The sequence below is a fragment of the Peromyscus maniculatus genome, chromosome 2 (genome assembly GCF_049852395.1).
Source record: "Peromyscus maniculatus bairdii isolate BWxNUB_F1_BW_parent chromosome 2, HU_Pman_BW_mat_3.1, whole genome shotgun sequence".
Taxonomy (NCBI): Eukaryota; Metazoa; Chordata; class Mammalia; order Rodentia; family Cricetidae; genus Peromyscus; species Peromyscus maniculatus.
Window position 1 is genome coordinate 7,963,364 of NC_134853.1, and position 16,734 is coordinate 7,980,097.

General features: G+C 42.8%; 1 protein-coding gene and 1 long non-coding RNA gene across 4 annotated transcripts in view; one reads left to right on the plus strand and one right to left on the minus strand.

Annotated features, from left to right (window-relative positions):
* Positions 1–16,180, minus strand: part of Eya1 (EYA transcriptional coactivator and phosphatase 1) — a 312,966-nt gene extending 296,786 nt beyond the window's left edge. The window contains exon 1 of one of the 3 annotated variants that reach the window (XM_076563734.1): positions 15,951–16,180. The gene's annotated coding sequence lies outside the window, so the exon portion shown is untranslated. Of the gene's footprint in view, positions 1–9,159; positions 9,434–10,241; positions 10,370–15,950 lie in introns of those variants that run through there. The other 2 variants (XM_076563733.1, XM_076563735.1) reach the window with 2 other exon arrangements.
* On the plus strand, positions 10,268–16,522 carry LOC121827132 (uncharacterized). The gene is made up of 3 exons (XR_006069225.2): positions 10,268–10,408; positions 12,321–12,410; positions 16,389–16,522. It is a non-coding gene; the product is annotated as an uncharacterized LOC121827132 (long non-coding RNA).
* The last annotated feature ends 212 nt before the right edge of the window (positions 16,523–16,734 follow it).

Here is a 16,734-nt window from a genome sequence, read left to right on the forward strand (position 1 = left end):
ATGCCCAAGAATGGCACTGCCCACACCAGGCTGCTCCCTCCTACATTAGTCAACAACCTCTAATACCAGACAGGCTCATGGGCCAAACTAATGAAGGTAATTCCTCAACTGAGATTCCCTTTTCTAGAGTGTGTCATGTTGACAAACCAAGGTGGGTCATCACAGACTATCCCCTAACCACGAGTCCAAGTAAACTCTTCCTTCTAAGTTGCTTTCTGCTATTTGGTCACAGCAGTGAGAAAAGTAAGAGGTAGAATTGCATGCAAAGGTGACTTTAGGTTGGCTTCTCAGAATCTTTGCCTAAATCCAGGCATGCCCCCTAAAGGAGGGTATAGCAGTGTTCACTGAGAATAACGTTTTTGGAGACTTGTGGAGTACCACAAGGCAGGCACTTTGGTGTCAGGGGTGCCCCTAAAGTCAGGTGGCAATTATTCACTCCCAAACTACCCAACATACCGCACAAAAGCAGGGCAATGGATTAATCAGTCATGTGTGCACTTACTCCAAGCGGTAAGTCCTTCATTTGCCCACACTGGGTCAACCATGATGATAATGGGCAGAAAGTGTCCTTGCAGTTGTACCTAACAGAAGGCCACCCTTCTGCTGGCTACTAAAATGCAAGGTGCTCTCAAAAGTAGGCAAGGGACAAAGCAGTCCTATTGGGCCCCGCCTGTTAAATCTAAAGCTCTGGGTTAGTAATCTGCTCTGGGCACAGAGGGAAAGTGTCCTCCTGAGTCCTACGTCATCATATCTTTCAGTGGGAAAAATGATGCACTGGGCCAAACAAACTGAGAAGTTACTGAACAGGGTTCAGCTGGGTGTGCGTTCGAGTATGACCTGACTCTCGTGTCTTCTACAGGCCTGAGGCCACCTGGTTGCTCTCAATGAACAGACAGAGGCAAACAGCGCTTTCTGAGGCCAATGTTACCACCATTCATCCCCATGCCCTGCCTCCCCCTACCCTTGAGACATATTAGGAGCTTTGGAGCTTTAGAGGAAGAACCGTGACTTGTAGTCACAGCCCTTGGGTTAGCCACTTGCTTAGGGAAATTATTTTTGAAAAAGAATCCCCCAGGCAAAGAGTGTCAGTAGGAAGCTCCGCTGTGTGAGGAAGACACAGGGTCTTTTAACACTTGAGGGAACCAGGCTTTCTCCAGTCCTTGAAGAGAGCTGGCTGAAGGATGTGGGGAGGTTGCCCATTGCTGGCCTCCACTGAGGAAAGAGAGCTGTGTGGAGCAAGGCACTGGGCTGCTCGTGAAAGCTCCCTTTGTTCAGTGTGTACACCCATACAGGACTAATGGACGCTTTAAGAACTGCCTTCCTTTGACCCTCTGGGAGTGGAGTTCAAATCGGTGAGCACACACCCGCAAATAAACAGTGATAAGTGTTAAACTTAAGCACTGATGAAATAATAAACTATAGGAACCAAGAATGTCATCCAACAAGAACTTAAACTTATTCAAATCCCCTTCTGGGGCTTGGAGCCATCATGAAGTTGGGCCCCTTGTGATGACATAATTATTCCCATACAGCTCAATGGTACATAGTAGGAAACAACATGGCATATACACTATTGTGACCAGCAAGTTATCAAAAGAGGAAACACAGACAGAAGCGTGTGAGCCAAAACATCTAGTTAACATTTACAGCCTAAATTCCCCCAAGCTGCTGCCACTCATCTACCCGAGGTGTGTGTGTGTGTGTGTGTGTGTGTGTGTGTGTGTGTGTGTGTGTGTGGTGTATGCACTCATATGTGTGTGCAGACTTGTATGTGTGGGAGTATACACATCATCTCGGTTTCATTCATGTTGTTTCTTGAGAGACAGTCCCTCATTGGGCCTGGTGGCTCACCATTTAGATCAAGCTGGCTGGCCAGCAAACCCCAGGAATCCTCCTTCCTCTGCTTTCCTACAATTACTAGCAGGCATCACCAAGCCTGAGTTCTTCTTCTTCTTCTTCTTTTTTTTTACTGGGAATACAACCCAGGTCCTCATGCATGTTATCAACTTGGTTATTTCCCCAACTCCTTTGCATGGCACTCTTTAAAAAAATGCTTCAACAGCTCCAAACCCAGAATTTCCACATTCAGTCAAATCTGTATCTACCTCCACATAGATATTTACATACTGGTGGGTTTTTTTGGTTTTTCGAGACAGGGATTCTCCGTGTAGTTTTGGTGCCTGTCCTGGAACTTGATCTGTAGACCAGGCTGACCTCAAACTTACAGAGATCCTCCTACCTCTGCCTCTCGAGTGCTGGGATTAAAGGCGTGCACCACCGCCGCCCAGCTATATACATCTGTTAAAACAATGTGGTTGACAAAATAAGCAATAATATCATATCTTGTGTGAAGGTTAGTTTTTATGTTGATTCTAGCTCATCACAAAGGTCCTGTCTAGAATAGGTAAGCAAAATAGAGAAAGAGTCAAAGCTGGTAAGCCGTTGGTACAGTCTCTCTAGATGAAAAAAGATGGGATAGAGGTGAAAATGGGTAGTGATGCAATCAGGAAAAAAATGTTTCCTTTTTATTTCATATACCATATGTATTTTATTTTCTTCCTGCTGGTTTGGAAAAACAGATTGTTTTAAATGGCGCATTAGTCATCTGTAATGAACCAGAGCCCCATCAGAAGCCGTTTATACCTTGTGGCTCCTTGGATGAAAGAGTATTTTCATTACAGCACACCATGGCTTTGCTCTTTGCCTTCTCACCAAGTGTTGAGTTTTCTAACATTCCAGAAGCAGAAGGAAACTGGCGATTGAACATCGCTTTATGGAAAAGAAAAGGGCTATTCTGAGATATGCCCCAGAAGACTACATCTACAGATTGAGTCAACACATCACATCAAGGGGGCCCTAAGAAAATTTACCAACAGAAGCCTGCAGTGAAATGAACCCCTGGATAAATGACCTGCAGAGAGCTGTGGAACTCAGTCATCGGGGCTCCAGAAGCCACAAGGCACTGACTGTCACCTCCTCTTGCTTTTCTTTGCCTTCCTAAAAAACTCGGTTCCATCCAGGAAAACAGATTAGGCGTGCACACATATGTCATCCTCGGAAACCCTACACCCTGGCCTTTCAAGAAGGAAGGGGTGCAGAAGCCGCTGCTACAGGTCAGCTCGAGCTGCTCCTGGGCAGAGGCCTTCTGCCTCTACAGATATGGTTCCTACAGAAGCAAATGTCGACCCTCATTTTGTTTTATACTTCCTGCTCATGTCCTGACTCAGCTGATTTAGTGTTTTTGTTTTTGTTTTTTTTTTATTATGAAGCCTATTTATTCTTTATGGAATTTCCAAATGAATAAGACCAGGTTTCTTTTTCGATTTGATATATATTTATATGTATTTACAGAAGATAATTTAATACTTCAGTATATTTATATATTGTGTAATGCTGGAGTCAGGGTGGTATACATGCATCACTTATAAACATCTCTCAGTTCTTATGAGGTCATTTAAAGTCATTTATTTCAGCATTTTGAAAAGATGTACTATTATATGATATTATATTTTATATTGTTGTCAGCTGCAGACACCCTACAGTGCAACAGAACTTTTATGGCTAAGTCTAACTTCAGATGAAAAGGGAAGGCAATTAGACAGTTAAATGAGTTGACAAGGATTAGGACAGCAACAATATGTTTATTTGAAAAATAAAGATGAATCCAAACTATTCTTAAGAACAGCAGGCCTATACATTATTTTCATATAGCACTTATCACATTAGTAGTGTTAAAAAAGTTAGTACATGCTCATTAACTGTGGCTGGCAGATTGGTGTGGGATTTGAACACATGTACATTGTACAGCACGTGTCTTGATAATCCCAGCCTGAGAAACCCTGTATGTGATGAGGAACTTGAGGCATTCAACAACAATGATCTAAAACATGTGGAAAAATGACACACATCTGAAGTGTCACCAGGGGGGTGTTGACGCCACTACCTCCATGACACTGGGACAGGATTGTTTGTATTCTGTGGATCACAGGAATAGTTTCTTAGCCTTGTAGGAATTTCAGCTTCCTTAAAGAACGTGCTCCAGACCAACTGGTGAGTAGCAAAATAAAACAAAATAATTTCTACTCAATGGTTCTATTTGTTCTGGTCCAAATTCAGCAACTCTATCTCAATGGTGAATTGACTTACTTTATTCAAAGGGAAGAAAGAAGATATGGATCACCTACTATTTAAAAAAAAAACAAAAAACCTTAAGATGATGAAAAGCTGAACCATGGTTATGCAGCCAGGACCTGGGGTGGGGGTGGACAATGTCAATCGACCCTAGAGAGCCAGAAGGAAACTTTTGGGGTTGTTGAAAGTGTGCTGTGGGTGATAGTGATTCCTTTCATGAACACCAAAAACATATTGAGATATATGTTTAGTATAGTTAAAGGGTTTGTTGGTTTGGCTTGATTTTATTTAGTAGAGACAGGCCTCCTCTTCTAGCCCAGGCTGGCCTAGAATTTCTGATCCTCCTGCCTCAGCTTCTCCAGTGCTGGGACCACCAGTATGAACCATTAGATCCAGTTAATAAAGATAAACTTTAAGAATATGTTGTAAATTACATTTTTACTATTTCTCAACCATCAAGGAGGTAGCAAACTGTTTTTATAGTGATTGTCTCAGCTAGGGAGCCTGCATGGGACCAACCGAGGCCCACTGCATGTGGGTGACAGTTGGGTAGCTTGGTCTGTTTGTGGGACCCCTAGCAGTGGGACTGGGATCTGTCCCTGGTATATGAGCTGGCTTTTTGGAACCTACTCCCTGTGGTGGGATGCCTAGCCCAGCCTTGATGTGTGGGGGAGGGGCTTGGTCCTGCCTCAACTTGGCATGCCATGCTCTGTTGACTCTCATGCCTGTCCCTTTCTGAGAAGTGGAGGGGGGTGCAGAAACGAGCTGGGGGAAGGGAACAGGAGGAGAAGGAGGAGGGGAAACTGCAACTGTGGTTGGTTTGTAAAATAAATTTTAAAAATTAATAAAATGAAATTTAAAATAATAGTGACAGTCTCCTTCACCAGGCAGTCTTTCAAATCAAACAAGTTAGCGTGGATCCTCCACCAACGATCCTCTCCATACAGATTGCATTGACTCCTACCTGAAGCAACTGTACAGGTTCAACTCATAGACAAGACAGATGCAAATATGATCTTGATTTAAGAGGTGAGGATTAGAAAACATAATGCTCTCGAACACTAGGGTTTAGTTGATATAGTAACAATGTAGGCAATCCTACGGGTTTTAATATTTTTTAGCATTTAAATCAGGATCATCTGATGTTCAGTAAAACTCTAGGCCAAATTTAGCAGCCACCTTATTTGTGTTTTGCTCACAGGAAGTTCAGCAGGAAAGAATCAAATCACAGTTTTTCTTCAGAAAGTATGATTATTTCTCATACTCTTATGACAGATATTTCTTATCTTCTGCTAAAATTCAAAACTAGTATTGCACACATGGGTATAATCACAGACTTCAATGCCTGATTTATGTCACAACACACATTCATCACAAGGCCTTCTGATTCATGTACAGGACATATTCTGGCCTAGGAAGATCTGGAGAACCCTTGCCTCCCTGCTCTCCTCCGACAACACCCCAAAGATTTGAGTCAATCCCCAGTAATGTTTAGCCAAGTGGTTTTCTCATTTCCTGAATGCTGACTCTCCCTTTTCGCTGTTTCTTCACCTCAGTAAGAATTGTCTGGTGGGGCAGGCCTGCAGGACAGCAGTCTCAGTGACTCAGAACAGCAAAGCCAAGGACAATGACAGGGAAAACATCACCTGTCCGGAAAGCGGCACTGACTCAGCGTTTCTTCTGGGTTTTTCTTTCCTTAAAAGCCAAAGGATGCCTTAGAGGAGAGCAAAGCTAAAAAGGTTTAAGAAGCCTACCTGTTCCTGATTCCATCCGAAAGCAGCCAATTGTGAAAACAAAACAAAACAAAACAAAACAGATACAAACAACAAAAACATGCCCAGTATGGGCAGTGATGAATCCAGACACAGAGGATCCCAACCTCCATGCAGGGCAGGAATCACCTGAGACAATCTCTGCAGATAGCCAACCTGCTCCACTGAGGACACTTCCCAGGATTGTAATTCCCCAGTGTGATCAAGCCACCCAGGGCAGAGCTGGGGCGATTCAGGCCAAGGAGGGAGCCAGTTTCCTGCTAGAGCTGGGATGGACCTACCAAGACCTTTCTTCTCTAGGGTCAAATTTTCTCCACATACAACATTCTTCCATCCAAAACAGTCTTTGAATCATTTGAAGATTCCAACAGGAACCCCTGTCAGACCTCCTCATTAGACCATATCCCTTATGATACTTCTATTTCAATTAAAAATGTTTGAGGAATTCATAAGGAGTATTCTGTCATTTCCAATCCTCCTTCGACCCCTCCAATTCCTCTCCACTCTCCCTCAAATTCAGGAACTCTTTTTCTTTAATTATTATTCTGATAAACAAATATAAATACATCCATATTATATATGGATGTATTTCTATCTATATATTTGCTATAAATGGAAATATATTAATATAGGTATTAATATGTATTGATAAATATAATGTATTAATTAATATACTACTATGAACATTTAATAAATACAAATTTATATTTATGTACTATATATATATATATATATAGATAGATAGATAGAGAGAGAGAGAGAGAGAGAGAGAGGAGATGGTATACTTAGTGTTGCTTGTGTACATCAGCCTAAATGATTAGGGAGCTCCTTCCTGGAAAAAACTGATTACCCCTCTCTCAGTACCCATTGATCACCTGAAACTTTTCAGCTAGGGTTGTGGCCTTTTGAAATCTCCCCCATCCACACTGGAGTACCAGCTGGTTTTAACATTACACGGGTCTTATTTAGGCAGCCACACACACCTTTTCCAATGAGTTACTGAACTCTCTGGCAAGTCTCAATAGAGTACACATGTTAATCAATGGCCTCTTGATCTGCCCACCATTGGCACTTACTCAGCTGAGAGACACTCAAAGCTTCTACCAATGGCCTGTTTTCAAGTCACAGTTCCTTTGTTCTATACTGGGGGGAAAGATCTCTGTGGAGGTCCTATCTTGTCAACTTCTGCTTATCTATCCATCAGGGTCATTTGGAGTCCCATTGATTTGCCAATGTGCATGCACCATGCACTCTAGCCTAGTGAAAGCTGCCTGCCTAAAAATATTTGCTTTTGCTTTCTTCTTTCAAGATAGACAGGATGATGATGAAGAAGAATGCAGAACAATCTTCATGAATCTATGGGTAAGAGAGAAGTCTTGAAGTAGGAGGGCAATGATTTGTGTCTGTAACCCTGGCACTCATCAACTCTACATTCTAAGAAATATGGAGATATATATATATATATATATATATGGAATGATTGTTTTGTCATCAATGCAACTACACTAACATAATCTCACAGAACACAGAGCATTAGGAATGTGTCCTACACACAGGGCATGCTCAATAGGTATAGGTAAATGAAGGACCATGGAAAAGAATATCATCATGAAACTGATGCAAATATGTTTATTTGCTCCTAGTTTTTCCATCCAACAATTATCAGGTCATGTCCGTCAACTGCTTAAGGATATTTAGATACTTTAAGAGTATAACTAGTACAACATTGTAAAGTTTAACTTTTCATTGGCTAAACTATCGCATGACTGTATTTTTCATAGTTATTGCTTTATAACCTCTCTTAGGTACACTTTTCCTGACTTCTTTCCAGGTTATCATGTGTTGCCAGGGGTGAAACACGCAAGATTGCACTGCCTCCTAACCAGGAGACAGGTCTGGTTTAGTTGGGTTTAACCCACAAACTCTTCCTCATCTGACTCGGGCTAACAGCCAATCATCTCTGCCCTAGGCCTTTTCTACTAATCTGCAGCTCTCCTTATACAACAGCCTACTGCCAGATACCCCAGGGTGCCACCCACTCCCTCATAAGCCCATGCTCCTTTCAACCACAGTCCCATGTAAGATCAAAGACTCATCATTCAGCCCAATCCACCAGGAAACATTGAACACCGGATTTTGGTTTGGGGGACCCTGGATTTTGGTTTGGGGGTTTTATACTTCGCCATTTGAGCATTAGTCACTTGGGCTCACAATATCGGCAGATTGCTCCTAATGGGCAGAAACCATTTTTATCCACACAAGAAGAATCCTGGACCACTGAACTTTTCTCAGTGTTTTCTGAATGAACCCATTCAAACTAGAACCACAGGATTTGTAGGGAGCATGGGAATGAACAGAACTAAAGGAGGCCCTCAAGCTAACAGACTGCTGCTCCCATGCTGTCCCTGCCCTTGCTGGGTACTCCTCTGTGCTCTGCAGACACTGGCTTCAGGTTCTATTGAATGTATAATCAATTTATACCTGCTCACAGACTGGAGCCCATTTCCACACAGTGCTTGTGACAGTGTCTCATGTAGCCCAGGTTGACCTTAGACTCCTTATCGGAGGATGGCCTTGTATTTCTGATCCTCCTGCCTCCATCTCCCAAGAGCTGGGCTTACAGGCTGTGCCACCACTCCTGACATGCACCCCCACCCCAAGGAAGACTTGAATTTTTGCATTTCCTCTATTTAGTTAGCTGACAGAACAAAATGTAGGATGGACGTTAAATTAAGATAAAGAAGACAACGGGGATTGTTTATGCCTGTGTATTATTTTACCCAACCGCCCCCACCTTCATGAAAAGTAAAATGGAAAATTTGCTTCCCCCCCCCCTGATTCCAGAATTATTCATTGAGTGGATACTTCATCAATATTGTCAATGCCTCCAATTCATCTGCTATTTCTTTTAAACTCGCCCCTTATTTGGACCAATAAAAAACGGTTGGCCGAAGGAAGGCACCCAGGAAGATGAAAGGGGGTTAAAATGTGTATCTGCTTGCCCTGACTGTCCCCCACTAAGGGAACTTTCAGCTCAAACACTTGTCTAAGAGACAGTCCCATCAAAGGCCAGGATGACTCCACAGCCCAGAGGGGTGTGTGTGTGTGGGGGGGGCAGTCAGTTACCACCTCCCCTCCCCAAAGGAAACTAACCAGTCCAGTTCCCTCTCTCCTGCCAGAGGGCGACAGCAGCAAGGTACCAGTGGGTGGGGGGAGGGTTTCCGTCGCCCCTCATCTCTGGGGTGGTTCCGCATACCTGGTGAGGTCCTGGAGGCGGCCAAGGGAGCGGGTAGTGCCCTCCACGTCCTGGGGGCCGTGGGCAACAGCCACCCCCGGGCTCCGGGCTGCTGCCGCCAGCCCGGGGAAAAGATCTAAGTCTCCGCGTCACCGCCGCTGGACTGGAAGCCAAAGTTGGCGACCCGCAGGCCGGGGCTGGGGGCCACCACGGTGCCAAGGTGGAGGGAGGGGGCCAGGGGAGGGTGGCCAGCGATGGGGGACCGCTGGGGGATCTACCCCCCTACCACCTCGCCGGGCGGGGCTCAGGAGCCGGTTCTACCAAAGGCAAACCGAAAATGGGTAACGGAGAGACCAGGGCAGCGCCAAACCTGCTCTGGCTCGGTGAGGAGTGCAAACCCCAGCCCTGGCTTCCAGAAACTCCAGCCGTTTGGTGGCTTTTTCTCCCTTTAAAAACCTGCCGTGGCAGCGCGCTCTGCTTGAACACCAGGGCCAGCCTTGGCAAGGGGAACCCTCTCTCCAGCACCTTCAGTTTTGAGGATGCCAGGCCCCTCCCCGGAGCCCAACTTTCTTAGGCCTAGGTGCCCGAGGCCACTCTCCTACAGACTGTCCCTGGAACCCTGAGGCCTCAGATACACAAAGCCAGGGCAGGGGCCCCTTGGTGGTCAAGGGAGAGCTAACAGGGAGTGCTGACCTGAACCGTGGGTGAAATGACTTGGAGATTTAGAGGTGCAGGTGGTGAGGGAGCTAGAATATAAAAGGGTATTAAGTCAGCCTAAAACATTACAACATCCAGGATGAGTCAACTACTTTTAAATATGATTTTAAAGGTATGAACTCCAACTTCTCAGAGACAGAGAGATGGAGGCAGAAAAGCTGGAATCAAATGGCCAGGACCGATCCATTATCCTTTCTGCTTTTCTGTTATTTAACTCTCTTGGCGTCAAGGAACAAGCTTGCCTTGATCTGCATTTCTGCAGCCCTGCTGTACCTCTGAAGGCGGACTAGGGAGAGTCTAGCCGACCTGTAAAGCCTTTCTGCATTGGTGAAACCGCCATTATGAAGCAGTAATTAGATATGCTCCTTTCTGGAACTTCCGCTTACATGATTAGGGAGCCCAATGCAGAGCAGTGAAAGATACCCCAATACTGTGATGACTTGATCTTGTAAGGACTCATCACTTCTCAGGGATCATCAAAACGCTGGCTCTTCTCTATCAAATGAAATCCCTCCCCGACCTCAACTCAGTTACCCACCTCAAACGAGATGATGTAAGTGGGGGGCGGGGTGCGCGTATGAATGCAGGTATTATTGTACAGTCTTTCAGAACCATCTAGGCTCATAGGCTTTACCGCTGTTTCTGTCGGTCACCAAGTGAGTGCCTATTGACCATGTTAGACACCACTCAGACTCAGAACAATGAGAACTAATCCCTCACCTTCAGAGACACAGATTAGAGATGCGGAGATAGGGCCAGACAACACACAGGAAACAGAAATCTAAGTAAAGGCTGTTTTTCTCATTTGTTTTTTATTTTTTTTATCCTAAACTGTTGGATGCTTACATGTATGCAGATTTAGGAACTTTCCAAAACAGAACATAATAGGCTATAGAAGGCAATCCAATGATAACTTATGTTGAACCAGTAAGGCCCTCCACATTGTTTAGACCTAAGGATTTGCCAGAGAACCCAGTTCACGAGGATAACTTGACCATTTTTTAAGCCATTTCTTCTCATTTCTACCCACTCATGAGTATAAAGAATTCCCGTAGCAAAAAGTGACTGCAGAGCCTCTTAAATTAAGCCATCCAGAGTTTTTATTTAAGGAGGAGCAACAATTACCAAGCCAAGTGTTTGATAAGAACTCACTAAAGACAACTGAATATTCTCTTGTGAAAGACTGTAGGCATTTGCTTTAAACATGGATTAATACAATAACTCTTTTAATCCTTCTCTTCCTTGGTATTTCTTAAAAATATAGAGGGTGTCACAATCCAAATGTATTTATTTTAATTTGTGGAAACCTGGTTTCATACTGTTTGGGGATAAAAAAAAATCTAAGTTTTGGATCAAGTTTTGAATTTGAAGGTGTGGAGAATTATTTCACTATTGCTTTTTCAGGAATGCCACATGCTTAACATATTAGCTGTACTAGATTCAGAAGATAGAGTCTCGTTGAGGATTCTTTCTTAAGGAAAATTATTCCAGCAAAGCACATTGCTTTTAGCACAATATATAAAGTTTTCATATTCTCCAAAACAGGAGTAGCAGAAGCCAACTTATGGAGTGTAATGTATTCCAGACACTTGCTGGAATAAACAATGCTCTTGAGACCCTTGGATGCACAGCCAATAAGGAGCTGCTGACTACTTGGGGTTTTTACACATCTCTCAGCCAAATCAGAAATCCAAATCCCAAATCAATCACAGGCACACAGTGTGCGCATACAGTCCTGCCTGGGTAGGAGGTCACATTCAGCAAAAGCATTCTACCACCCAAGACAAGTTTGCTTTCAACATTAAAATCCTTGATTTTTTTTATGTGACACAAATAAAATATTTCCAATGGAGATGTAAATGTCTTTTGCAACCCTATACCAAGAACAGACATTTGTAATTATCCAGTTCAGAATATAATTCCTATAGTGAGGTGTGCATAGATATATTCATCTCTAAATTTCTGTGTGATTAGTAAAGGTCATAAGGACACAATTATGCATCTGTAAACTTGTATTGCACTTAAGACATCCAGCTGTTTATATGTCATAAAAGCTAATCCCAACTGCTATTCAACTTGCAGTATATACAATAAAGAAATACCAGCATTTTTTCACATATCTGTAGGCACAAAAAATACTGAAGTGCACAGTTATTCTCTGGCTTACAACATAAACGCAGAACACATGGGACAGAGATGCACAGTTAAATTTGGGTCCTTTTCAGATTCCTAAATACAGAGCTGTAGAAGGCAAAGGACAAAAACCAAGAGTTAGAGTTCCTTGAGCATGTGGCAGGCTGTGTTCTGATTGGCCCTGATTTAAAAGACACACATCCCCCATTATTTAGTGTGGCAATGTAACTTCACTCCCATAAAGCTTTGCAAATGCACCTAATGATAAGAGTTTTCTGCAAGAGGGGCTGGGGAAATGATTTGGTGCTTATGGGCTTCATTTCCTCTTGCAGAAGATCAAGGCACAGTTCCCAGATACCACAACCACCTGTAACTCCACGACCAAGGTTCCAGTGCCCTTTTCTGATCTGCACAAGCACCAGGTACACATGTAGAATATATACATATATGGAAGAGAAATACTCGTACACATAAAATAAAAGATCTTAAAAAGAGAAACTAGATACTAACTATTTTAACTTTGGTGACTGTGTATTCCTGAACATCATCAGAGAAAGACTGGATCCTGTAAGTCCCCAGGTGCACTAAGGAATAACTAAAGGCACATTTAACAGATCATTTTCTTCCAATGCCAGAATTTCTTCTCTGACCCAGGTATATCACTTTATGTAGTTTGGAACTGTATTAACCCATTGGATGCTGAACACACTTGGTTAGGGAACATTAACTGAAGGCACTGGGATGATGTCAGCAAAGATTACGCATAAGACTCATGACAGCCTCTAAATTCCAAGACCTTTATAATACAAACAAGTTCGTGTATTCTTTAATCTACTAGCACATCCTGTCATGGCAAAACTCATTCTACATTTATTGATCCCATAAAACACTATGACAAGAACTAAGAGACTTAATCAGTAGACAAGTATTTATGGCAACACCCCAAAATTCTGATCCTCATATTCAATGTTTCTGGTACATTAGAACTGGTTTCCTAAACCAGTTGTTTCTAAGTCACGTTAGGAAATACAATTCCTTTTTTATCAATATTTCAAAGGAAACCAGCAGGTTCTTTAGTCTCTCCCAGGGTCTGGAGATGGACAGTGAATGGACCTTGGCTGCAGTGCAGAGGGACCATTTTCCCTTTGTCTTTCTGCACTAAGATCTGGGGAGGGATGGGGATTCAGGATCTGATTTCTACCTAGGCAAAGAGTTGAGGTCAATTTACTCTTAGCCTAGGTCTCACAAATAATTACCATGGGAATTTTATTATACATTTGGTTCATTTTTTAACAAAATATTGAACTTTCACTCTTAGGTAAATTTTCCAGTTATTAAAATATAACATTTCTGCATTTTAAACCCAATTTAGCAATTTCCCTTTATCATTTTCTCTCTTGGCAGGTATCTACATGTGTGTGCATGTGCGCACGATTATCGTGTTTATGTGTATGCATGTGTGTATGTGTGTGAATGTATGTGTGAATGTATGTGTGTATACATGTGTGTGAATGTGTGTGTGTGTGTGTGTGTGTGTGTGTGTGTGTGTGTGAATACTTTTCACTTTCAACTATTGATAAAGGAAGAACTTTCTAGTGCTTCCAATTTGCTTTTCCCCAAATAGCAACTTAATGATATGCCCATGTTTGGGGGCCCTTACTTTATAAAGACTCTATCTAACATGAACTTTGGGGAATATGACTCCTCAATCTATCAACCACCTATTTCCCCTTTTCTACCATAAAGTAGTGGCATGATTGTTCAGTTCAAGCTTCTATGATGTTGTGTAACCAACACAAGTAGGGATTAAAAAATAGCACCCCTATAAAATAAAATTATAAGCAAACTTAAAAAATATACAATATATATACTGCTCTATCAGTGTGATTTAGAAGGAATTATGTATTATGTAAGCATATCCCAGTGGCCCACAGAACACATTAGAGGTTTAATTCATGAAAAATATAAGTTAGACCTCAAGTTTATGCTGTTTAGATAATGTATTTCCCTGGACATTCTCCTTGAATTTACTTAGATTTAATTTTGATTGCAATTTCCTTACTCTGCTATTTGGTTGAAAACTGATAATACAATTTCTTACTTTGGTTTAAAGTTGTAAATCATAATGAAACTTAAAACCAAACAATAACAACAACAAAAGCCCAACCCTGCCACATTCTGAGTTCTCTCCCCCTACAAAGTAGAACTAAATGTATGAGAGCTTGAGCTCACTGGAAGCTGTAACAATTAGGACTTGTTTTCTACAAAAGCATGCCTTGTGGACAGAGGCCCGTTTGGACAAAAGAAGCAACTGTCCATTGACCTACAACACTCCTGAAGACCAGTTATCAGAGGGGGCAGTAAAGATCATTTCCAAACATTCTGGTCTTGCATGTCAAACCAGAACCCACCAAAGTGCCACAGTTAGTGCCCAGGAGTGGGGGCAAGCAGGAAGCAAATGTCTGTTGTTGTTTGATAAGCATAAAATACTTAGAGCAAGGCAAATGATGTTTCCCACATACTGATTGTCTTCATTTCTGAACATGGAACAGGAGGCACTCTGAGGAGCTATTTTCGGTAATGAAAACCTAATGTGCCTGGGAGTTTTAGTAGATCTTCAGAGGTCTGACTTGCTGATTGGGGCTGACTGCATTCCTTTTATTGTCTGCTCCCTTTCTGGGTTGTACGTTTTACTCTTTGCCATCATGTGGCTGTTTTTTGAACACAAGATATTTTGTGTTGTTTAGTAGACTATTCTGTTTACTAAAACAAACTCACAATTTCTAAGCCGTCCTTTAAGAAACAATGAAAATTGCTTTTTGGACTCCCGTAAACCAAGCATTTACATGACACTAAATCTGTGTGTTATCTGAATCACAGTTTTAACATGCTTACAGTGAGTTTGAACCAAGGAACTCCAAGGGGCAAATTTCATCCTACTTTTATTTTCAATACACCACTTAGCATGCTGAATACTACTGGCCGTTTTCTCCTGAAATCCCTGGCCCAGAATTCTAATTGTCAATTTGTTGAAGATCTCAAAGCAGATAACCAGCCCAATAATTTGTCTAAATAAATCCAACCCTATATAGATATTCCCCTCTTAAATAATAGAATCTGTATTTTCAAAACGAAACCTCAAATCATTCAACAAACATCTAAAAGAATCGCTGGCAATCGGGTTGGATAAACTATTGGAATAAAAACGAGTTTTTCACGTGCATATGGAAACAAGGAAACATGCAATTTCTGCTTATACCAGCTTTTTAATCTTTGAAGTTATGTATGATTCCTTAAAGTCTGAAGCCACTGATTTAATAAGTCTGCCTTGTGATCCAAGCAGCATTCGCGTTCTTACAAGCAATCAGACTAATTGACACAGACTGAGGCAAACGCAAGTGTTGCCTTTACCTGTGCTCGCTGTGTTGTTGAACGTGAATTTCCAAAGAGTCCAGACAGAGGAGGAGGTGAATATACAGTGACAACTAACTACGGCTTAAAAATGCTGATCAAACCGTTTGCTCCAGAAAAAGAAAGGTGTGTAGAGCAGGAAATACTGGGAACACACCAGCTGGCAAGATCAGCAATAGTGGACCCGTTCGAAAACTGAGGAGAAAAAAAAACGGGGGAAGGAGAGAGGGAGGGAGAGAGAGAAAGAGGGAGAGAGGGAGGGAGAGAGAGAAGAAAGAGAAAGGGAGAGAGGGAGGGAGAGAGGGAGGGAGAGAGAGAAGAAAGAGAAAGAGAAAGGGAGGGAGGGAGAGAGGGAGGGAGGGAGGGAGGGAGAGAGAGAGAGAGAGAGAGAGAGAGAGAGAGAGAGAGAGAGAGAGAGAGAGAGAGAGAGAGAGAGAGAGAGAGAGAGAGAGAGAGAGAGATTGCAAGTTGGTCTGTAGCAAAGGGACTAGTACTGGACGGCAGACCAGGGAAGGACTTGAGCCCGCTGCAGATAGTTAAGTGAAATTCACCTCAGACAGGAGGGGTTTCCTTTGTTGATTTCGAGTCCACTTTATGCAAACCTAGCTTCTTGCTCAAAGGGTCTCTGTTTCCTCCAGCCTAGGACGCTGGGATTTTCTCAGGTAGTCAGCAATACGTCCCAGGGGAATCCGGGCAGCTAGTTCAGGAGTCCTGATTAGCGCGTCCTGTAGCTCTTTCTGGCAGCTCTGCAAACCGAAGGCAGACCCTTTCCCCACTCCGCATTAGTTTTCTTACTACCAAGAACGAAAACAAAATAAAACAAAACAAAAAACCAAACCCAAATTGTGCAAGAAACTGGAGAACAAACGCAGACTCAGAACCCCACACGTGGTTCTGTAAATTGGATGGGAGGAGGAGGGGGAGGCGGGGAGAGAAGTGAAAGCAGGAATTAGGATACAGCCCAAGCCTCCCTTATTTTTCTTTTCCAGTATGTATTGTTTTAACTCTGCCCGGCCCTGCTTATCTGACGAAAGTGGAAGTCGGTCGACAGTGGTTTCGACAGCACAGCGTTAAAGTCAGCAGCCGCCGCACACTGGGGATTTTGTGGGGGCACTTCGGAGACGCTTCGGAGAGAGAGGCTGTTGGCAGGGCTGTTTCGATGCTCGAGATAGTTCCCCCCAAGATATGAACAGCGTCTTTGTCTAAACTCAAGATAAAGAGATGTGTCAGCTTCCTCAAACAGGATATTCGAATTTCATTCTTTAATAATGACCCCCAACTCTCAAGAAGTAGAGAAAATGAAGACACCTTTTGTAGGTTTCGTGTCTTTAAAAA